The 24,964-nt window shown below is 36.2% G+C and overlaps 2 long non-coding RNA genes across 3 annotated transcripts; one reads left to right on the top strand and one right to left on the bottom strand.

The window, feature by feature from the left end:
• Positions 1-388: 388 nt before the first annotated feature.
• Positions 389-8,307, bottom strand: LOC110715505. Of its 2 annotated transcripts, XR_002510312.1 has the most exons (9): positions 7,958-8,307; positions 7,811-7,855; positions 4,389-4,817; positions 2,356-2,603; positions 1,760-1,962; positions 1,552-1,652; positions 1,345-1,455; positions 862-1,259; positions 389-697 (listed from the first exon to the last, which is right to left on the bottom strand). It is a non-coding gene; the product is annotated as an uncharacterized LOC110715505 (long non-coding RNA). The 2 variants fall into 2 exon arrangements; XR_002510311.1 differs by lacking the exons at positions 4,389-4,817; positions 7,811-7,855; positions 7,958-8,307 and having other exon boundaries at positions 2,356-2,668.
• A 1,426-nt stretch (positions 8,308-9,733) lies between these two features.
• LOC110715554 lies at positions 9,734-10,651 on the top strand. Its single transcript, XR_002510318.1, has 3 exons — positions 9,734-9,769; positions 9,870-9,948; positions 10,298-10,651. It is a non-coding gene; the product is annotated as an uncharacterized LOC110715554 (long non-coding RNA).
• Positions 10,652-24,964: the final 14,313 nt, after the last annotated feature.

The following is a 24,964-nucleotide window of genomic DNA, read 5'->3' as shown; positions in this document are numbered from 1 at the left end:
AAAGTGTTGCCTTGTATCTAAGGCAACACATATGAGGCGTAGTTTATGCCCCCGTTGTCTATTCATAAGGCAACGCATTTTCGTACAAAGGCAACAATTTTAAAAGCCAAGGTAAAATAATACCTAAGGCAACATTTTTACAAAGGCAACAAATGAAAATTTTTGCCACCTTAGGAGACGATTCAAAATTATTACCTTTTGTCATAATATAAAACAATCTTTTCACATGTTGTATTTGCTAGTAATAATACAAAAGTGTTGCCAAATTTTGTAAAGACAACATTTAGAAAACTGTTATATATAAATTAAATGACTACAATGAATCGACTATTTTTGTTTTCTATTGCAATATATTACTATATTATATTAAAGGAGTGAGAATGTGTCGTACTATTTTGAATTTGTTATATTAGAAAAATGTTGAACATTAAAACATGTAATAAGCATTTGACTACATAATCCCAAACTTATAAAATTAATTAGTAAAACAATACAACCAAAACAATATCAACTTGTTTTCAACATCAAATCTATCTAAATAATCTATTGTTTAATAGAATGTTGTAGGCCATAATATTAGTCTAACTAAAAAATAGAAGAAATAATAAAAGGTTAAAGCAACTTCAAATTGAGCCATAAAGTCATATTCTTCTTCTTCTTACTCGCAACCTTCTTCATCTTCTTCTTGTTCATCTCCCTGTACAAAAAATAAAATAAAATAGATAAATATTTCAACTTAGTATCGCTCAAATACAAAAAAAAAAAAAAAAAAAAAGAAAAGAAAAAAAAAGAGAAAAAAATTGAAAGCCTTGGCCACTTTTTATCTATACTTTACGTATATAGAAATTAAAAGGTTTTTACCTTGGATGTAGAAGCCGAAGATTGAAATCGAAGCATTTCTGTTGTACTACCACCATCCTTCTCAGATTGATTATCAAGAAATAAAGAGCCAAGCATACTTAAATCAAAAGACATTTCTGGATTTTGTTGTTGAATTTGAGAAAGGATGGAGCTAAGACCATATGCTATCTCCCTTCTATCTTGTGTTGCCTTTTGTCCTCATAATCTTTTTGTAGAGCTTGAACCTCCTTAGCATGCTTCTCTATAGCTTCCTTCATCAAGGCCTTCTGCTTTAATTAAGTTGATGAAACATCTCTTCCATGAAATTTTAATCGAGACTTTTTCTTGTTATCAGAACCAATAATAGTTGAAATCACACTTTCAACCTCCTCCTCTGAATCTAATTTCTCAAGTTCAGTCTATATTTTAAAAGATAAAGGACAAAAATTAATATTGACAAAATTAAATGCAAAAAAATTAACATGAAATGACAATGAATCTTACCATTAATTTGTCCCTTAGGTCACCAGACTTTCGCTTTGTTAGCTTCTCCTTGCGTGTTGCTATGAACATTTGAGCTAAACTAGGATTTTTTGTTGTTTTATTATCCTTTTTCTATATAAGAGTAATGAGTGTCAATCATTTTAATGCAGAAATAAAACCAATAATAAAAGTGATGAGAAATGTAAACAAGCAAACAAACAAACTCACCCACTAACATCGAACCCTAGCAAAACTCTTTGGTCCTGGAGTATGCATAATGTATTTTTCCTTTCCAACTAATCGATTTGCTTTATTTTCATACATCGTTCCTGACAAATTAAGATGGTGAACTAATGAATAACATTTTTCTTAAGACAAGAAATATACATTTGCTATAAAGGCAGGGAAATATAAGAGACTTGTATAAATGTAATACCTCATATTTGACATCATTCCAAATCTTTAACAAGTCTTGGAACATATTTTTTGGGACTAGTTTTGGTCGTTTGATCATCCTTGTTTTATCATTTCATATTTATGAAAGTGTACTCTTTTTAAATAACATTTGTACCTTCTCCAAGCAGCACCAATGGTTTGCAAAACCCATTTTTTTCCCTCAATTGGGACAATAAAATGTTTCTACAACAATACAAAAACAGTTATACTTAAAAAAAATACAAAAAAAGTTATACTAAAGTGATCATATTGGCACTGTTAAACAACTCGCTGCCAATTAATTAATCTTAATCACAAATCAAGAACATAAGAAAACAACTCACTGAAAGTCTAGAACCTATTCTAGCACTTATAAAACAAGTCACTGATCTTAAAAAGTAGAAGGCAGCCAAGTAGAACACCATGTAGGCAGATCGACAACAATAATGACAGTTGGGGTTCATTTTTTTTACATAACATATGCCAATCAAGAAAGTTTAACATGACACTCTGACATGATAGCAGAAACCATATAGGACAAGTTAAGCAATTATAAAACATTTCTACCATATTTATTTAATTGAATAAGTAACTCACCAAGACATAATCCCAAAGTTCTTCTTTCTTCTCGTTCCTTAGTATGGGCCAATTCTTGACAGTCAGTGGTAGGATATTTGCTTTTCGAGCTATTGTTCCTAAGAAGCTAATGAACTCATTGCATGTACTGTCATCCGGACCAACAGGTTGTCCATGCTCATTCAAGGTAATTTCCAAGCGTTCTTCTTCGGTGCATCCATGGACTTTGTAGCACATAGTGGGTCCTCTTCTAGGCTTATCCTTTTCAGCTAACATGAGCAAAGAAATTCAAATGTTAAAAAAATGGCTTATCAAGCATGTAGGTAAAGAATTTTAATTACAAATACAAACGATAGCTTGCCATTTTCTTTATCATTCTTGTCATGATTTAAGTGTTCAACTTCTAATCCGAGCATTTCAACTAGTTCTCTTGTGGTTGAATAATGCTGATGTAATGTATGATTAGGGGTAGATGAGCCACCATGTGAAGAAGCCAAATCAACATTTCGCCGACGTTTTTCCATCACTGCTTTTCGCATCAGAGCCTTCATTTTACGAATCTGAAATTGGGAACAAACATGGAAAAAAGAAAGACATACAATACTCTAATATATGTATGTAAAAACATAATACAAAAAAAGTTTCACACTTCATAACTCTTGTTTAATTGATAAGCAATTAATTGATCATAGACCACACATTCATAAGGGCATTTATAAGCAATTAAACATTAATGTCTAACTAAGCATGTGCTTCAAGTAGCCTTGAGAATTGTTTTCTTTACTGTTTCAGACACCATATTGACATAAGAGGTCAAATTTGAGCTGATCTTTAGGTATATGAGCATACAAGGAAAATATCACCAAACTGACGGGCCACCAAACCTCAAGCCCAAACCTCTATTGCAATATTAGAGAAGAGGAAAACCACAGCAGCACAAGGGAACAAATTTAATTAATTGTTGAAGGACAAAGGGTAGGGGAAGAGGGGAGTCTCCAGGAAGGGGGAACAACACTCACTAGTGGAGCAGAAAACTTGGAGCAGCATATCAGAGTACATAGAGATAAACAAAATGAATTAAGGCGGCCTCTTTTGTGTTGGACAAAAGCCTTGTATATATATGAATGTTTTTGCATTGTCCATAATTTTGTAAGAAGACTATTGTATTGGATATTTGGAGCTTTGTATCCTAAAGATACTTTGGGCAGTAGTAACCTAAAGTTACTGAACTATCAATATATTTCAATCCATTGGCTATCGAATCTTTGTTCTTGCTGATTATTCTTGTTTTGTATGTGCTTTCTATTGAGTTAGTTTAAGAGTGTGCGACTGTTGAGTCTCACAGAAAATGTATATGTGCATCAAGACAAACAAAGACTAGGCTATTAGCACAATGCTTACGCAATTTCACACTTTTGCAAATGACATGACAAACCATCCAAGTTTATTTGGGATTAAGGTAATCACTAATGAATGTAATCAAAATCAGAACATCACAATAAAAAACATACATTACATTATTACAGTACAGCTCAATCATGAATTATTCAATCTAAATTGAAACTTGTAGTTTAACTGCTTACAGCGCAAAGCAGAATTTGTGTTAAGTTCTAGAGAAGTATTTGGCAGTAGATTGCAGAACAAGTGTACAGTCAGCAAGGCAAGGGGGCAGCAACTCATGACAATAGAGCAGTAGAATTAAAGTTTCAACAGCCGCAAAGCAATAGGCAACAACAACATTATAAAGCAACAGCAGCACACGAAGACATTTTTCTTACTACTTTCTAAATCTGTAGAGAACTGGACAAATTTTCAATCAATACGTGTTCATCGTTGATGGCAAATCAGAACATTCAAACATCTATTCCTAGTTGCATATATACTTGCATGAGATAATAGAGTTCCATTCTCAATTTAAAACCTATATTTTAAATTTTAAACCCACATATGACATATATATAGCAGCACAACACATCATCTTGATGCATACAGAATTACATGTGTAAAGAATAGAGACATGCTTAATCATAAATGTACAGCTTAGAAAAAACTACCTTCCATTGAATAGCATTGGACTTGTCTTTACTTTTAGACTGTGGAATGGGTAACTCTTCATCGGTGGAATCAAGCTCATGCTCCATATCTTGGTTAGGCCTATAGAGCTCATCGTCTCCCGAAACCTTTTTCTTTTTATTCTTACTTTGATTGCCTCTATTATTTTGAACTTGCGCCATCAGTGACTTAGCATGTTCCTTCAAACCTAATTCTTCCATTCTTGTCATATTTTTTCTAATTGTTTCCATTCTCAGCCTCTCATATCCTGACTTTCTTGGTTCATGAGTTTGATGCTCATCACCAGAACCTCTTATAGCTCCAAGCTTAGTCGAGAGGTGGGAAAATTAGTGCAGATGCATATAACCCACACATAGTGTAAGCAACCCCACTAGCTACCATTAGTGAATTCGTTTGTAAGTTAATTCGACCTAGGAAAAATATCTTAGCATCTGTCAGCAACTACTCAGTAATTACTCAGTTTAGTAACAATTAGACATCAGATAATAAATTGACAGTCCTCAATATGCTTTAATATTTAAATATTTTCTAGTTAAAACTCTTCTGCTCAAGTTACAAAACAAGTAAGGATAACCATCTATTTAATAATCTAGCTAATTTCACAAAAGGGTTAGCATGATTGAAAGCTTAACAACTAACCTCTATTAACTTAAATTTTAGTGGCAAATTCTGTTCGGTACGTTTTTTAGACTAAAGTAGAACAAACAAAATATAATTGATTTCTATAGTGAACAAATCATCATATATCTCAGAACCCAAGACTCCAGGACCTCATATGTACTAATTATTGATGTATGAATTGAAGTTAAGATCACACTGGAGCTTGGTCAGATTGGCAACTGTAACTGTAGACACCCATTTGTGTCTCCCCAAAACCAAACCCAGTGATGAGTACCTTTCCCGTCGAATCATAATCAAATGAAGTGAAAGTGTGGAAAGTCTAGTGTTGCGGATAGTTTTAAATTCTTTTCTCTTCTCTCTATTTTTGAAAACTTATTTTAAGAAAACAGACAATCCAATTTGGTTGGTCCATGATGTGGGTCCAATAGTAGTGTAGTTGGATGGGGCTTGCAAAGACCTTTCCAACGATATATTATAAGCCCAATTCCGATGAATATTGAGGAAGTTATGGCCAATTTACTAGACTGGGCCCGGTTTGAGCTTTATGTACGGCCCAATGATCTTGGGGAGGGCCTAATATGATTTATCATTCCTAATGCAATTAGGAATGGTTTTAGCCTTCTAGATTCTTCTAGAAGGTTCTTTTCATTCCTAATTCAATTAGCATTGATAAATTGACTTTTGTTGACTTTTCAGAATTTTAATCAAAATCAAATAGCATTTTTGAGGAAATTATATGATTTTATCCTCGAGTACGGTAACCTTATCAGATTTTCGAAAACGCGTTAAATTGAAGCTTGGCGTTTGACCCCAGGCCTTGGCGCCTGAAACCAGGCCAGGCGCCAGGCGCTAGTGTTGGTGCTTGGCGCCAGCTCTGTTTGCTATGCGTTAGACTCTGTTTTGTTTAATTTATCTTTTCGGCTGATTTCTCTATAAATATCGTATTAAAAACTCCGTTTTCATTCACCAATTCTCACGAATATTCACCTACAATCAGTTTTCATTCGCAATCATTAATTCTCTAATTTTCTCTAATTCATTCATCTCTTCATCTTTCTCTTTTTCTAAACTTTGCTTTTTCATACAAAATTCCGCATTCACAAGATCTAGAAACACCTAGCCATATTCGAAGTTGCCTTCGCCCTAGTCGTGAAAGGTTTAATTTCTGAGGGTTTGGTCCTAAATCTCTCTTTCAATTATTTAATTTGATTGTTTTGATTATTATTTTCCTTGAAGTTACTAACGTGTGTATTTTGTTATTAGAAAGAGGTACGAAGCATCTAAGTAAGTACTTTAATTGATTTTTATTGATGTTATGATGTAGAAATCATGTTTACATTGTCATTATGATATTCCTAGTATCATGTCTAGGGTAATTTTAATATTAAATATGATTGCTATGATGCTTCCTATGTTCTTCCTAATATTTATGATTGTTAGTATCATGTTAGGGTTAAAGATTTGATTTTTATTGCTTAGTGACATGCTAGGGTTTGTTATTAATCTTGTTAGTATCATGCCTAGGATCTTGCTATTATTATGCTTTAATATTAACATGAACATGGTTATGATTATAATTTATGATTATTATTATTTTGATGATGATTTTATTATGATTATAATTTTGTTATCACTATAATAATTATTGATTATTTATTATGTTGCTTGATGCTTATTTATTTGTTATTGCTTGATCACGCCTTTTATTGCATGTTTAAAGGGAATTGGTATTTGTAATCACGCTTAATAAGATATTTAATAATCTTGTTAGGGTTTATATGATTATAATTTCAAGTGATCGCCAATAATAGTTTATTTGTGCATTAAATTCAACCAACATAAATACACAGGTTTAGGGTTAAACCTATTGATTGCATGTTATTTAAAAAGCGCACATGAATACGATCAGAATAAAGTAGAGGCCTATTATTAGGGCAGGTTCAATCTCTTTTAGGTTGGATTTGTACCTATTGGAGTTGACGATCTCCTGATCGTTAAGGGGTGTAACCTTCACCCTGTTAACGGTTTACAAGTTCCTAAAACTTTTTGGCAACTTTTTTGCTCTATCTTCTTTCCCTTTGGACGCCACCATACTTTAGTGTATGATCACAGTGGGGTTCAAGCTAAGCTAGTGGGATTTTAAAGGCTTGAAATTATTCCCTACAGTAACATTTCTGGACAACCTAATAAACAACCTAGACTGTGCATCAGATTGAGAAAGGTTAGGTTTTGCAATGTTCAGAGTGCAGGTTCAGGTACTATAAGTCTCTAGATAGTAAAATTCACAAAATTGATCAAAATTGGACTCAAATAAATGGCCTGAATTTTTAGATTGCCCTTCATAGCTGCTAGTGTAGTGAATGTGGCCATTTGAAAGTAAGAAGAGAGATGATCAATGATAAACTAAGGGGATGACAGCCTAATCACACGAACACCGCCTAAGACACCCGAAAAATGGCCTTGTTAGCTTTCGAGGGTGTCAGCAAAACACCCTAAAAAACGCTCTAAAACTCACACCCGTTATCTGATGTCATGCATCTACTCATATTAACAAGTGCAAATGTCCATGTCAATCACTAAGCAGCAACAGAAATACAGAGCTATTAGTAAATCATAACATGTAAATCATAACCATTAAAATCATCTTAACCCATAATCATATTAAATTACAAAAATAAGACAACCCAGAATATATTACATCTAAAAATCAAATCCAACATCAAATTAACCAGTTATAAATGCCAAATTCACTTCAGAGATTAAAAGGGCAACGATGACTTACATGAAATTCAGAATACAACAACGATTTCGCCGGCATCAAATCCAACTAGCCAACCATAAATCCAAAGAAAGCAGTGTGAGTAGAGAGCAAAGCAACTAGTTAATTACGAATTGAAATAGATACTCTATACTCTTAATTAACTCTCACCTAAGTAGAAAGAAAGGAGGTGAGTAAGTAGAGTAACCGATTGGGGGATATGATGATTTTAAGATGATGAGTGTGTTGTATAATGAGAACAGATCAACAACTGAAAAGTGGAGTAACTGCTTATTCATGATCAAAAAAATTTGGAGCCAAAAATAATTTACAATTTCGCGGGTTTGGAGAAGAATACGGAGTTGAGGCGTTGAGGAGTTGAGGAAGAGTTGAGGTGTTGAGGAAATGAGGGTGGAGTGACCTGTTGAGGATGATGGGGTTTGGTTTTTTTTTATTTATTTATTTATTTTTTAACTTATTTTCTATTTTGAGAACTAAATGTGGACTACTAGCTAATGGTTCTTCTTTTTGGAATAAACTAGGGGATCTTACTTGGGTGGGATTACAAATATCTTAAAGAAACAAAGTTGTAATCTATTATTGGATTATGATGAAGAAATTATTGGATTAAAAAATATGATGAATTAATTAAAATGGGTATTGGTAGCAAATTGCTAGTTTCTGGATGGTAATCTAATAATATTAATAATAATATAAAAAAATATTAATTAAAAATATTTATTTTAATTGTTTCAAAAAAAAAAAAACTATTTATTTTAACGAATAAAAAATGGAAATTTGGACTTTTACCACCAAAAAATTTGGACAAATTGTATTTTACCACCTACTATTTTAAAAGTTGTATTTTACCACCAAATAAAACTCAAAAAATTGTTTTTTACCACCTACCGTTTAGAAAACCGTTAAATCTATCCTCTCCATGCTCAACATTGTATGTAATTTAGGCATAAGAGCCGCTATGAGCATCCTGCAAATTTTAGTTAGCAAACTTTGAGTAGCTGAGCTATATTCTTTCCTGATGGGCTCATAAAATTCTGCAATTTACAATTCCAAGGCAGACTAATGCTTTGGATCTGTATAGATGATACACCTCAAGTAGGAAATATTGCTTGAGTAACTACCTTGAACCTGTCTACCCCCGAGCTGCAATGTGCTTGCTGATACACGCTATAAAGAAGCTCCATAAGGCACTTTTTGAAGGTCTAGCAACATTTTTCAAACCTTATGGTCTGAAATTGATCTTGCTTTCCTATCCTCACAATGCTGACCATACGATTGAGTAGCTTGAATTACTAGACCGCTTGAAAGTTTTCTGGCAGATTCTCTGCAATCTCATTGTATTCATAATGACTCGTCATAGAACTTGTATCATCTAAACTTATGCTTAGAAGGATTCTCAAGAAACTCATGAGTAGCTGAAGGTAAGAAGTGCCTACTGATGCCCTGCTGCTATCTATTTAGATGAATTCAAATTACAATAATTTAGAGTTTAGAATCTTACAGGTTTAAAATCATACTGTTTTCTTTATTTTGTTTTTTTAACTCGAAAGTTGGGATTTGCTTACAGTTTAGATGAATTTAAATTACAATAATTCTTCATTAATTAACCTTTAAACTAGATATGCATGCTCTTCACTCCCTTTTTAGACATATAACTCACTATGTTGCTTCAGGTCTCAACTAAAGACACCGATATGGCAAACATGCTGTTGAACTATGTGCCCGTCTATGCAATGATACCGGTAAGCCTGCATTAATCAGCATTCAGCACAAGTATTTCCTTAATTAAGTCACATAAAAAATTCAAGCAGCAATTCAATGACTAATTTATTTACTTGTTTTGTGGCTTGCATACATTAATCAGCAATTCAGTAAGCCTGCATTAAACAACAATTCAGTAAGCCTGCATTAATCAGCATTCAGCATAAGCATTTCCTTAATTAAGTCACATAAAAAATTATTGTAAGGGCCTATTTTCTGTAGTTATGCTTCTTGTATCTTGCTACTTGACCATATATTTACAGTGGATGTTTTACATTGAGGCTTTCTTCATCTGTTGTAGGCATATGAGAAATTTGAAGTCTAGGAAATACGACTCCTTAATCAAGGCCATTTATAGATTCACTACGGCCAAAATTATGGTGTCTTTTATATGTAAATTGTTTGTTCTATTATCTTTTTACTTGTTAAAACATTCAGAAACTGAAAAGGGCTACCCTGTTCTGTGTAATGATAAGTGGATAAGCAAAAATAATTTTTTCTATCCCGTCAAAGCGTTCTGCTATTCATAACTTGAAAAATTATTGATGGTTGTTATAATGTGTGAAGGCTTGAGATTAAACATTTTCTCTATCAGCAAGACTTTCAATATTTAACCATTTGGCTGATTGAATGTTCAGATTTTGAGAATGGACTAGTTGTGCTTTACTTCACATGCTATAAGGCATTGTTTCTGATTTTCTTGGCATTTGTCTTATACTCTTTTCTCAGGTACATAGCATATAATGATTTAAACCAGAAGTGCTACTGAGTCAGATAAAAGGCGAAGCATTTCAAACATGCCAGAACACTATATGGATGTATAAGTAGGCTTAACACTATACCACAACATTCTTATGGGGAGGGAGAACCTTAAATACATGAATTGTTATCTCCTCCCACAACCCCTAAAATAAGAAAGATGGTTCCCGTTTGTAGGGAGGCGATCATTTTGTACTTCTTAAAGTTCTTGTTAGTTTGGCACAAGGTTGTAAATTGATTGAAATTGATTTGTTTATGAACGTGGACGTCCATGAGAAGGCTCATCTTGAACTATAATTTATGAACATAGACTTGTTATTGCAATAGTTTATCATGATGGAAATCATTGCAATAGTTTCTTGTTATAGAAACTTTTTATCAGTCATACCAGTCCAAATCTTGTTCAAGCAACAAATTGTCTGCACCTCTCCCTCTCTAATTGCAAACCATTCCTGCTAGAAGCAGAATTTGATTCTTGTTTAACAAAATAAATTCAATTGGAACATTACTTGCCCACAATTACAATTTGATTTTCAAAAACATTGAATTCTTTGAAGATATACGAGGACAACAACCATGTCCCTTCCAATTACAATATTGCAACTTAGTTAGTTAAGCTGAGATTGCAACGCAACAAAATTAGTATTGGACGACTAGTGAAATATACTTCGTACAACAGCTATAAGAAAGGTGCATCCATGAAATGGTTGCAACATGTCATACGCAGCATCCTCAATACTCTGTTTCCAAAATGCCATCTATAAGACCAAACTCCATTGCCTGCACAAGGAAGGAAGGAATATAAACAAAGGACTCAATCTTGCCGATAAGCCAAAGAAAGGCACGTATGAAGACTTTTGTTATAATAACAAAATCAGCATATCAACAAACACACATAAGATCTGTCTCTGCAAAATATATTTTAGGTAATGGAACATTAAAGAAAAGGCTTATGGATTTTCCACCTCCGAAATCACGAGTGATGACCTCAATGTGAGTTCAAACCAAAATTTTGTCGATATTAATGTGTACTTTGAAGATAATGCAAAATGGATAGCATGATCCCATTCATTAAGCACTTTTTTCTGCCAAACTGGTGCAAGGAAAGGATGAAGCAACTTTTAAATACAGGTGAGACATAAATTTTGTGAAATATATTTACTAAATTTTGTGAAATACATTTACTAAAGGAATTCCAGAATCTGAGATGATGGACAAAAATTGCAAGTAAATGTTATAAATAGCTTAAAAATTAAACAAAGTTCAGTGCCAAAATTTGCATATAAAGATTTATTTTTTTAATTTTTTTATACAAAGACTGCTAGCCTTTTGTAATTTATTTGTACTGTATAATTACCATCAATTCTACTCGTATGAAAATAGTAACTTTTACATATGTGTTGTATTTTCTACATTGATTTAGCTTAAAAAATGCTGTTGTGAAATGTGAAATCCACCAACCACAATTACCGGTGCTAAATTATTTTTTCTAATCATCAACTATTGTTGACATACACACCTTTATGAATAGATAATAATTTGTACTTATTGACAATAATTTGTTTATTATTATTTTTAAACGAATGTTCTAAATAATAACCTATCTTATGTAAGACAATGAAAACACATGAAACATTCTTGTCTTAGATACCTTGAAAAAGCGTTTTTAAAATTATTACATAAGCAACAATTTTATTCTTGTTATCTTTCTTGGCAACATTTTAAATAATTGTTGTCTTTTGTAAAATAAATAACTACATTTCACATGTTGTTGTCTTACATAATCTAAAGCAACATTTTTCAAACCGTTGCATTGTCATATAGTACAGATTGTTCAAGATCAAGGTAACAAACAAGTATTGTTGCCTTTTACTACAAAAGTCAACGTTTGTCATTTTGTTACAATTTTGTCCGTTGCCTATTCTCATTTTTTTTGTAGTGCTTGTTGGCGACTCTTTTGCTCTATCTTCTTCCCTTTTGGATGCCACCGTACTTTAGTGTATGATCCCAGTGGGGTTCAAGCTAGGGGTTTAACACTTGAAATCTATTCCCTACAGGTACCCTAATTTTCGAAACGGTTACGGATCGTTTTTTCGGGTTTTTGGTTTTTCGGGTAGTTTTGCTCAGCCCTAATATAATATCATTGAATATGTAGTGATACTATTTCTACGCGTAGTTAGTACCACTGAATGAATATACAATACCATTGAATGAATATATAGTCTCACTGAATGTTCAATGATACTATTTGATCATCTAGTGATACTATTAATCACCCATTAGTACACTTAAATTCAGCACATGAGGGTGAAAGAAAGGAGGAGAGAGATGGGTAAATTTCATGCGAAATGTCTCTTATGCCCCTTAATATGTATGTCAAGGTACCTATCAAACCTCCATTTAGAAGGCCTCCATCTAGTAACTACACAATAACACAATTTAAAATACCTTAAAAATTTAAAATACATAGGATAAATACTAGTAACACAAGATGTACGGGGTGATATCGGCTATCATCGGTCATAGCGGCTAAAAAGGTTTAAATAAGCCATAAGCCATCACATCATTTAATATATCTTACCGGCCATTTTATACAGAGAACAACAGGCTACGTGTAAAGTATTTAGACAAGGTTCCTTGAAGTCCTCTTATCCGTACACGTGGCACCTGCTTGGAAATGTCTATATATATAGAGGGTAATAAATACTCTCTTAAACTTTTTCTACTTTCTTTCTCTAAAATTAAATACTTTTCTTTCCATTCTTTACTAACTTTAGCATCAGAGCGGTTTTCCTCGGAACAAACCCCGAGGGCAGCTAATCCTTATTACATGTGCTGATTGAAGCCGGCAATTAGGCGATAAACCTTTACCGGCCCATCAACATCATATTGTACCGGATCTTAACCCGGAACAATTGATGTTAGAAGGAGGGGCTAGCTTAAAATACTATCAGCAATTGGCTACTACTGAAGATGATAGGGCATTACGGGTCAAGGCATTGAATTTGGAAAAATTGGCGGAGGTAGCGGCAGAATATGACGGGAAAGTTACTGACGACTTTGAAGACGATGATGAGGAAGATGTGAAAACATTGAACATGTTCAATGCAGATGGAACCCTGGCAGCAATTGCCGACAAGGACAAGCTCGATGGAACCCCAGAATTGATTAGTTACTTCACCCCCTTGCAGCTCGATGTAGCTAGAAGGGTGATTGCGGCATGTGAGAGGGAAAAGAAAAGAAATTTGCTGGAAAGCAAGCCCCTCACACAAAACTACGGTAAAAAAGTCCGACAATAGGAAGGATTCAAGGTTAACATGGTGACGAAGTTATAAGAGGTCGCAAGCACACATCCTGAATCTAAGAAAGCTGAATCTGGACCTAGCAAGAAAGAACCAGAATCAAGGACCCATAAGCAGATTGATTTAGGAGCTAGAAAGATCCAGACGTGTAAGGAAGGAGCGATACCGGTATCTAAGGCACGAGGTGCCATACCGGAAGGTAGTTGCGTCGGGGATTCTAGAGCCGCCCAGAATCCAAGGAAGAGGGTCTTAATAAAACCTAAGGACTCACCGTTTGCACATAATATACTGGAAGAGCCCATGGAAAAAATTAAACTACTGACATGTCGTTTTGACGGAAGGATAGACCCGAAAAGTTACCTGTCAACATACGAGGGTTACATGATGTTGTACTCGGTCTATGACGCTACATGGTGCAAAGTCTTTCCTTCCACTTTGACCTGTAGTGCCCAGGAATGGTTTGGTCATTTGGAAACGGTCTGTAGACACCCAAATGTGTCTCCCCAAAACCAAATCCTGTGATGAATACCTTTCATTTTGTTTGATTATTGAAAAAAGTGAAAGTGTGGAAAGTCTAATGATGAGGATGTTTTTATTAAAATATTTCTCTTTTTGTTTTCAAAAATATTTCTTTTCTTACCCTATTTATAAAAATAGCCAGTCCAATTTGGTTTGGTCCATAATAAGGGTGCAATAATAGTGTATTTGGACTGGGCTTGAAAAGAGCTTTCCAATAATATTAGCCCGATTGTGATGAATTATGAGGAAGTTAAGGATTAAATTAAATTAGGCCCAATGATTTTTAAATGTGGCCCAATGATCTAGAGGAGGGCCTATTAATTATTATTCCTAAAGTGATTAGGATTGATTTTGATCTTCTAGGAATATCTACAAGGTTCTCTTTAGTTCTAATTAATGAGATTAGGATTGATAATTATATTTTTAAAGATGTTTTATTTTGAATAAAATATATTAAATATGATTTTAAATCTGTTTGGACGCAGAATTACCTGTAACTGGTTTAAAAGGTGATTCCGTGTGTAAAAGCGCATTGTACTTTTGAACCAGCGTGAGACAACAGAGTCGTCTCCCGGCGCTGACTTTCATCACCTAGCGCTAACCTTCGTCGTCTGGCGACGAGCCTGTCGTCTGACACTGACTCCTGTCGTTGGCGACATGAGGTATTTTATTCTGAATATGATTTTCTTTGATCTCGTGCTATTTTTCCTATAAATAGGGGTCGTATTTCCCTGTTTCGGATCAACAATCATCTACAATCTCTTTCTCTCTCTCTAAAAGCTAGAAGCCTTCTCTGTCTTTTCTTTTTCTAAACCTTCCCTCTCTCAAAATTCCTCACTCATTAGTCTTAGAAACACCTAGCCAAGTTCGAAGTTGCCTTCGCCCTAAATGTGAAAGGTTTGATATTTCTGAGGGTTTTGTCCCAAATCCCTATTTTAATTATATAATTTAATTATTTTATTTTATTATTTTCCTTGAAGTTATTAGCATGTGTATTTTGTTATTAAAAGAGGTACGAGGCATTGAAGTAAGTACTTTAATTGCTTTATTGATCTTTTGATAAAGAAATCATGCTTAGATTATTTTATTAATTCCTAGTATCATGTTTACGGTAGTAAATAATATTTCTAATATCAAGTATGTTTATTATGATGCTTCCTATTTCTTTCCTAATATCATGTTAGTATCATGTTAGGGCTTTGATCTTTTATGTTTAGTGACATGCTAGGGTTTGTTATTAATCTTGGTAGTATCATACCTAGGATCTTGCTAATAATATTATGCTTTAATATGATTATGATAATTGTGATTGTTATTATGATGATGATTATTATTATTGTTGCTTGATATTACATTATATTATTTATTATTATTTCTTGATCACACCTTTTTTATGCACGTTTAAAGGGAATTTATACTTATAATCACGCTTAGTAAGATAATTAATAATCTAGTTTAGGGCTAATATGATTATAACTCAAGTTATCTGTTGGGGTTTGGTGAGTCCGACTCACCGCGGAAACAATCCCGACCCGAGGAACCACTCGCAATAATTAAAATCATAAAGCATAAATAAATAATCACAAAGAAAAGATAACGAATCTTACCCTCGAAGCGAGCTTCGCCCAAAAACCGGGGCTCTTACTTGAAAGCTACGAGCACATCAAGCGTCGCGCCTCCGATGGCATCCACCCACAAAAAGGCGAACACAACTTTAAGGTCCGCTACCTTGGCGTTAGCAAGGTCCGACCAAAACCCGAGTGTTATATGAGTTTAAGAGTTTTCCCAAAAATTATGGAATGCTCTTTTTAACTCCCACTCAAGCACTTTACTCCAAATCCCAAGGTTGGTATTTATAGAGGAAAGTATGAGTGAGAATTTCTATCCCATCAATGTGGGATCATGAAATTCCACAAATTAATTTAAAGCTAAATTAAATTAAAATTGCAAACTAATAATAAATCTACAAGTGGCATTACCATGTGAGATGGGTTGGTGAGGACCACATGGAGAGTAGGGGACCATACTTGCTCCCCACTCAATACTCTCCTTTTGCCACATGTCCTCTCCCACTTGCTCCCATATTCCATGCTTCCCTTTAATCCACGGCCCTATGGCCCGAGCCAAGCCACGAGCCAAGCCCGAGCCCGGCCCGAGCCCAGCCCGCACCCAGATGCTGCTGTGGCGCGGTGCGGCTGCTGCTGTGCTAGCGTGCCTACCCGCGGCAGCTAGCTGCTGCACGCACCACGTGCTGCGGCTGCTAGCTGCTGCTGGCCGCGGCTGCTAGCACGGTGCGCTAGCACGCACCAGCCAGCCATGCTAGGCTCGGCTTGGTGTTTGCTAGCCACCTTTGCTAGGACATTTTTGCCCCTAGCATTCGGATGCTCGGGGCACTCCGATGCTAGGGGTATTTTGGGAATATGGTCGATTTATTATTATTTTTGCGCGTCTCGTCTTTTATTATTTTGACTCGACTTTCGACGATCGGTTTCGACGCTCTAAGCTCGAATTACCGACGTCTAAATATTTAACACTCGGGCGACGAATTAATTTCTTCCAAATTAATTCGTCGAGTTGGTTCGTATATTTTGCTTGGGTGTGACCCGAAGGGTTCAGTCAAGATCAAGCTGTAATATTAATTATATTAATATTACTGATCGGAAGCAGCCTCCACCCAGGCATTCCGATCACTTGACCTTACTGAATATATTAGCTTTCTAATAATTCCGAACCCGCTATCAGAATAATACACTTGTGCGAAGGACACCATTCCTTTCAATCTCCCACTTGTCCTTCCGGACAAGTGTGCATTTAGTGTATAACCCTTATCCTATGTCTCTTCATGCCTCTTCATGAACTACAGAGTAAGATTACTAGTCATCTCTGTTACGTCTAGAAGTGTTTCTCGAAATCCGAGTTTGACTGTCAATAAGCAGATGATTTCTAAAATCCATCTGAGCACGGCCATGCATTTTTCACAGTCTCGCTCTTCGAGAGGCCTTGTAAACAACAAGACATGTTCCCTATTGTTAGTAGGGGGACATTTCCAGTCTTGTAATGTAGCTTCTCTTACTAAGAGGACTCACCCGCCTGATATCTATCTTTATAATCCCCAGTTACGGAAGACGTTTAGCGGATACCAAAGCGGACCAGTACTCAAACAAGAGATCTCCCACTACACATGGTCAAAGGAAAAGAGTTCCGATAGTAATAATGAGAAAATACTTATGACGATTTTAAAATCTCTTAAAGTATCCTCATAGGTCGATCCAGTATGGTTCTAAACCAATACATGTGCAAATGATTTATATCCTCATAGCACAAGAAACGGTGCTACAAATCATACTACACACTAATCTTTGATGGTCATCAATCGTCCACAAAATATGACCTTGATTAGGGATAATTTTCGATTAAAATATTCAATGTTCACTTAATAGGTGTTTCTTTATCCAAGCCATTGACTTAATACCCTATTTTGAATATTTATTAAAATCGAATGGACTCATTATTTAATTCTAAACCACAATTAAATAGAGACGGGGTGATTTAAATTGCATGAAAATTTTAATTACTCCAAAACTGAATGGTTCATCATGGTGCTTTACATCAACATTGTTCAAAATTTGATTAAAACACTATAAAATGGAATTCAAAGCCAGTTCACGACATGCTTGATTCCCATTGCCTCAATGTGTTTGTTGTGCTTCACTTGAGACAAAGGTTTAGTAAGTGGATCGGCTACATTGTCATCCATTCCCACTTTGCAAATTCTGATTTCACCCTCTGTCTTCCATTCTCGAATCGTGTGAAATCGCCTCTTGACATGTTTGACCTTCTGATGTTCTCGTGGCTCTCTAGCCTGAGCAATAGCTCCATTGTTGTCACAATAGAGGTCTATTGGACCCTTGATGGAGGGTACAACACCAAGTTCATCAATGAACTTGCGAATCCAAACTGCCTCCTTGGCTGCCTCAGATGCTGCCAAGTACTCGGCTTCAGTTGTAGAATCAGCGGTTGTGCTTTGCTTTGCACTCTTCCAACTAAACGCTCCTCCATTGAGACAGAATATGTATCCTAATTGTGACTTGAAGTCATCTCTGTCTGTCTGGAAGCTTGCGTCGGTATATTCCTCAACAACCAATTCATCTTTACCACCATAGACCAGGAATTTATCCTTGTTCCTTTACAGGTACTTTAGAATATTCTTGGCCGCAGTACAATGCGCCTCTCCTGGGTCTGATTGGTATCGGCTCGTAGCACTTAAGGCATACGATACATCCGGCCTAGTAAATATCATGGCATACATGATCGATCCAATAAGCGAAGCATACGGAATTCGACTCATCCTTTCTCGCTCATCAGGTGTCTTTGGACACTGCTTCTTGCTTAAGGTTATGCCATGTGACATGGGTAGGTGCCCTCTCTTGGCTCCTTCCATTTGGAATCGGGCTAGTACCTTATCGATGTAAGTACTCTGACTCATTCCCATCATCCTTTTTGATCTATCCATATAGATCTTGATGCCTAATATGTACTGAGCCTCTCCCTAGTCTTTCATTGAAAAACATTTCCCGAGCCAAGCCTTTACAGACTCTAGCAATGGAATGCTATTTCCAATGAGCAAAATGTCATCGACATATAGTACTAGGAAGGCGATGTCACTCCCACTGACCTTCTTGTAGACACAAGACTCATCTGGATTCTTGATAAAACCAAACTTACTGATGGCTTCATCAAATCACAGATTCCAACTTGTGCTTGCCTGCTTTAATCCATAAATGGACTTCTTAAGCTTGCATACCTTCTTAGGATTATTCTGGTCGAAAAAACCTTCAGGCTGTGTCATATACACAGTTTCTTCCAAAATCCCATTGAGGAAGGCGGTTTTAACGTCCATCTGCCATATTTCATAATTGTAATATGCAGCAATCGCTAGAAGAATTCGAACGGACTTAAGCATAGAAACTGGAGAAAAGGTTTCATCATAATCAACGCCGTGAATGTGCCTGTAACCTTTTGCTACCAGCCTTGCTTTGTAAATAAATACATTTCCATCTTTGTCGGTTTTCATCTTGAAAATACATTTACATCCGATAGGTGTGTAACCTGCGGGTTAATCAACCAAGTCCCATACTTGATTTTCAAACATGGAGTCCATTTCGTATTTCATGGCCTCTTGCCATTTTGCAGAGTCGGGGCTCGTCATAGCTTGCTTGTAGGTTGCCGGCTCATCTCCATCCACTACTAGGATGTCCTGATCTTCGGTTAATACAACACCAAGATATCTGTCAGGTTGAGATCTTGGCCGAGTCGACCTACGTAGGGTAATGCACTGAGCATTTGCATTGTCGGGTTGACTTTGCATATTTTGACTTTGACCAATGTCAACAGCTGCTTGGTAAGCACTTTGATTGTCAACTTGTCCTTGTTTCTCGTCCTCTCGAACTTCGTCGAGTTCGATTTTCCTCCCACTTGTCATTTTGGAGAGATGCTCCTTCTCCAAGGAGACACCATCACGAGCAACAAACACTTTGTTCTCGGATTGGTTGTTGAAGTAATACCCTTTGGTTTCTTTTGGATAACCCACAAAGTAAACCTTGTCAGATTTCGGATGAAGTTTGTCAGAAATGAGTTTCTTGACATATGCTTCGCATCCCCAAATCTTGAGAAAAGACAACCTTGGCGGTTTGCTTGTCCATAATTCATATGGAGTCTTTTCCACTGCTTTTGACGGAGCACGATTTAGTGTGAGTGCCGCAGTTAAAAGTGCATGTCCCCAAAAAGAGATTGGAAGTTCACTAAGACCCATAGTAGATCGGACCATGTCTAAGAGAGTTTGATTCCTCCTTTCAGATACTCCATTCCATTGAGGAGTTCCCGGAGGTGTCAACTCTGAAAGTATTCCATGTTCTTTCAGATGGTCATCAAACTCTTGGCTCAAATATTCGCCTCCTCGATCCGATCAAAGCGCTTTGATTTTCTTGCCGAGTTGGTTTTCAACTTCTTTCTGAAATTCTTTGAATTTATCAAACGATTCAGATTTGTGCAAAATTCGATAGACATAACCATATCTACTAAAGTCGTCCGTGAAGGTTATGAAATACCGATAACCACTCCTTGCGGGTGTACTCATTGGTCCACATACATCGGTGTGTATTAGTCCCAACAAGTCACCGGCCCTTTCTCCTAACTTGGAGAATGGTTGCTTTATCATCTTGCATAATAAACATCCTCCGCAATTCTCAAAGGATTCTAATTCAAATGAGTCAAGAATACCTTCTTGTAGAAGTTTCTTGATGCGTTTGATGTTTAATATGGCCAAGGCGACAATGCCACAAGTAAGTTTGACTAGACTGTGTAGTCTTAGCTTTCTTTGTATTGGTATCAAACATTTGTCTAAAAACACGTGAAAGTGTCATTCCATAAATATGTTCAAGACATCAAAACAAAAGGTCTTGATTTGATGAAAATGACGTCCAACGTCGGAAATACATCAAAAGTATGGTATATAAAACTAAATAAGTTCTACTTCTTTAGACAAAACATGAGATTACAAGTTTCTCTTGGATAGATCACTTCCATCCTACTTGTGAACTCGATTCCTCTTGAAAAAAGCACCGCTCACTTGGTTCCTGAAAAAGGAGTGTGTTGTGAGTCAATTTTTCCGGTATCTAATACCTTTTAAAATTGCTTATATTCAAGTGTATAAGATGATACCTGAGGTTGAGGTTACTTTTCCTTTCGCCTCATTATCCAGATACATGCCGCATTCTCTTTTGTAGTGTCCGGGATTACCACAATAGAAACAGCGCATCTTCCTCTTGTCTTTGAACTTCTTCTTCCTTGGTCTAAGGGCAAAGTTAGCCTTCTTGCAATAATAGGTCTTTTGGAGCTCTTGGATGACTTCCCTTAAGAACAGTGTATTTCTATTGGTAGTGAGACGCATCTTAAGCCCCACATACCCCGAGTGAAGAGAGTTAAAGAAGCATGTGAGCCGCTTGCTCCTCTTCCACTGGTTTGCCAATTAGCTCCAGATGGTTGAATAACCTTGTCATGTTAATTACATGAGCTTGAAGTGGCATTCCGGGCCTAAGTCTTGCATTATAGACTTTTCCCCATACCTCTTGTCTTTCTTTCGAGAGACAACCTTCTTGCGGTGGCTTGATCCTCATTTTGGAGAGTGACCTAGTCACATCCTCCACATGACCATCATAATTGCCCCTAGCACTCTTGGTAACCCTCATATTGACTACATCCTCAAGAGCTTTGAGCATCATGTCCGGAAAATAGCCGGAGAAAACCCCACTCCATTGATCCGGGATGGAGTTTTCCATGAGTTTGGAAACTCTCTTGCAATCTATACTCCATTCTTCATGAGCTTCATCACTCATGATCCCTTTCGAGTAGAAACTCGGGATCGGAGTGTCCAAGATATGCTCTAGGTAGCAATTTCTGAGTGTCTTTCGGAGTTCATCTTCCCATTCCTTGAAGTTCAACTTTTCGGGAAGTTCCGGGTACAAAAGGTCGTTGTCATTAGTTGAAGACATGATTCTACAATTGATAGAATTTTAATGAAAAACCATTAAAAAACACTTAAATAAGATTGAATTTTATTCATACAAATTTTCAATACTTATTTGACGTCTTATTCACACGTAAAATTTGTCCCTATTTTGTGAAAATAAGGCAATTCCAAGATCCGAAGAAACAAAGAGTGGTTAAGCATGCTTTGGCTTGTCTTAAACACTCAATCTTGTAGGGTAAGCATTGCCTTGCTAATGGCTTTAAGCCACTCTTGGTTAGACAATCGTCGCATCTAATGCATCTTTGACGATGTATCTCTTTTTCCACGGTATGTGAGGACTCCTCACTCATACCGATGAGTTAAACCAAAACCAACGTGCACACCCGGTGTGCCTTATGCCCCTTGGAGAAGTGATGGCACCTCGCTTTGGCGTAGCCTACCATCACCATCGTCCGGTTAGTAAGTGTTGTTTTGGAAGGCAAGTTTGACTCAATATTATTAGGGACCTAGGATTTCTATGTTGGTTGATTTAAGTTAACTTAACTAATCATCGGAACATCAAGAAAACCTAAACATGCATCTTACGAATAATTCACACACACACACACATATATATATATATATATATATATATATATATATATATATATATATATATATATAAGCATAAAATATAGAGCGAAATTATAGATGCATATTGGCAACTAGCATGACCCCTTGAAATCTTCATATCTTCAAAAGGTCTTCATTTGCTATTCAAGGCTTTGTCTTCCAAGATACGCCGTCTTCAAGACTTAACCAAACTATGCAAAAAACTAGTGTCTAAAACTAGGAATAATCTAAATATTAAAGTACAAAAATACTTAACAGTGCGTAGACCGTATTTAGATTTACAAAAATACATAACAGCACGTAGTCCTTATTTTCTATCCTAGTCGGGTCCCACTAGTTGCCATTTCATAAAACATGTGAGAGAAAATATATATATTCCATTCATCCATTCACTATTTTTGAATGGCCCATGCAATTTACAAATTTAAAACAAAGTAAAAATGCATTTAAACAACGCGCGCACTAGTAACTAATCTAGGTGGTTAATCCGATTAACACGCCTAATTAAAACTAGTCAAAGTTGTTTAACCGATTATATAATTATTGTCATTAATAATTGAAGCTCCCACTAAATTCCGCATTTCCTTAATTAATCTAATTAATTAAGTCGGTAGCACCCAAACTAGTCAAAATGAAATTTTGCCAATGCCGCTCAAAACCGAGGCCTAGCCTCCCAAAATTTTAATTAAAATAAACAAAATTAATTAAAATAAGTAAAACGGCAAAAAATTAACATCAAGCCTTACTACGGCTAGTCACCTCACCTCACCGCACCAAGCATACGCACACGCCAAAAAACGAACACACGACCCACGGCACACGGCCGCGAGCTGCTGCCAGGGCACAGCCGCGCGTGGCTGCTGCAGCCCGCGTGCTGCTGCCGCGCGTGTGGCCGCAAGCAAGGCCGCGCTGCCACCTTGGCAGCAACATATGGGCTGTTGTGCAGCCCGGCTCGCCAAGGTGGTGCATTGCCTCGTTTTGCGTGCCACGGCCTCGGGATTTGATCCCTTTTTCGCGAGACAAAATAATTAATTCTAAATAATTTTAGAACTAATTTAGACAGCAAAATAAAATTATAAACAAGTCTAACTTAATAAAATTTTCAAAGTGCAAATAACCAAAATAATTCCAAGAACCATTCTTAATTAAATTGGTTTAGCTTGGTGCAACATAAAATTGAGGCAATTTCTCACTTTCAATTTAATCAATTTAAATTAAACTTGAGAATTTGACAAAGTAAAGGGAAGTTGGAAAAATATGAACTTTAATGTTCAAATGAAAACTCCAACATCTAAATTTTGTGAATCCTTGAAAATTATATCTTCCAACATGAAGATAACCAAATTTCTATCACAAAAATCGAAACTTTATGTTTCCAATCAACTCAAAATGATTAAAACAACAAAGTTTAACACAAAATAACATGGAATTTAGTGGTTTTTAAAGTTTCAATCACTTATCACAAATAAAGATTGAATCTTTAACACTAAGGAAGCCTCAAAAATAAAACTTTCACACTAAAAAGCAATTAGTTTGCAATTATGTGAAAATAAATCAACCTTTAAGCATCAAATACTACCAAGTAAGTGTGCTTTAAGGGGACATAAAAATGCAGAAAATAATGCAAATAATCAACCATATAATCAACAATTTATGCCATTAATTTCAAGGTGAGAAAAGACTTAAAAATTTTCGTCAAAAACGAAAAACCCCTCGAAAAAGGCATTTCTGGTCAGAATTTGGCTAAAATCACAGTCCCCTTAGAGGTAAAAAGCCTTTCCAGAACACGTTTTCCACCCAAAATTCACTAGTCTTGGGCGAAAATCTTGGTTCTGGGCCAAACTCGACATTAAAAACGGGATTAAAAAAAATAAAACCGAGCTACTAATCTAATTAGCAACTTAAACCAGAAAATTAAGCCAAAATAAACCTTGAAACAACATGATTATATAAATAAACGAGCGGGGCTCTGATACCGCTGTTGGGGTTTGGTGAGTCCGACTCACCGCGGAAACAACCCCGACCCGAGGAACCACTCGCAATAATTAAAATCATAAAGCATAAATAAATAATCACAAAGAAAAGATAACGAATCTTACCCTCGAAGCGAGCTTCGCCCAAAAACCGGGGCTCTTACTTGAAAGCTACGAGCACACGTCAAGCGTCGCGCCTCCGACGGTATCCACCCACAAAAAGGCGAACACAACTTTAAGGTCCGCTACCTTGGGGTTAGCAAGGTCTGACCAAAACCCGAGTGTTATATGAGTTTAAGAGTTTTCCCAAAAATTATGGAATGCTCTTTTTAACTCCCACTCAAGCACTTTACTCCAAATCCTAAGGTTGGTATTTATAGAGGAAAGTATGAGTGGGAATTTCTATCCCATCAATGTGGGATCATGCAATTCCACAAATTAATTTAAACCTAAATTAAATTAAAATTGCAAACTAATAATAAATCTACAAGTGGCATTACCATGTGAGATGGGTTGGTGAGGACCACATGGAGAGTAGGGGACCATACTTGCTCCCCACTGAATACTCTCTTTGTGCCACATGTCCTCTCCCACTTGCTCCCATATTCCATGCTTCCCCTTAATCCACGGCCCTATGGCCCGAGCCAAGCCCGAGCCCGACCCAAGCCCAGCCCGCACCCAGCTGCTGCTGTGCTAGCGTGCC

This window comes from Chenopodium quinoa, unplaced genomic scaffold (genome assembly GCF_001683475.1).
Source record: "Chenopodium quinoa cultivar QQ74 unplaced genomic scaffold, ASM168347v1, whole genome shotgun sequence".
Classification (NCBI taxonomy): Eukaryota; Viridiplantae; Streptophyta; class Magnoliopsida; order Caryophyllales; family Amaranthaceae; genus Chenopodium; species Chenopodium quinoa.
This window is presented reverse-complemented; position numbering and strand designations above follow the sequence as displayed.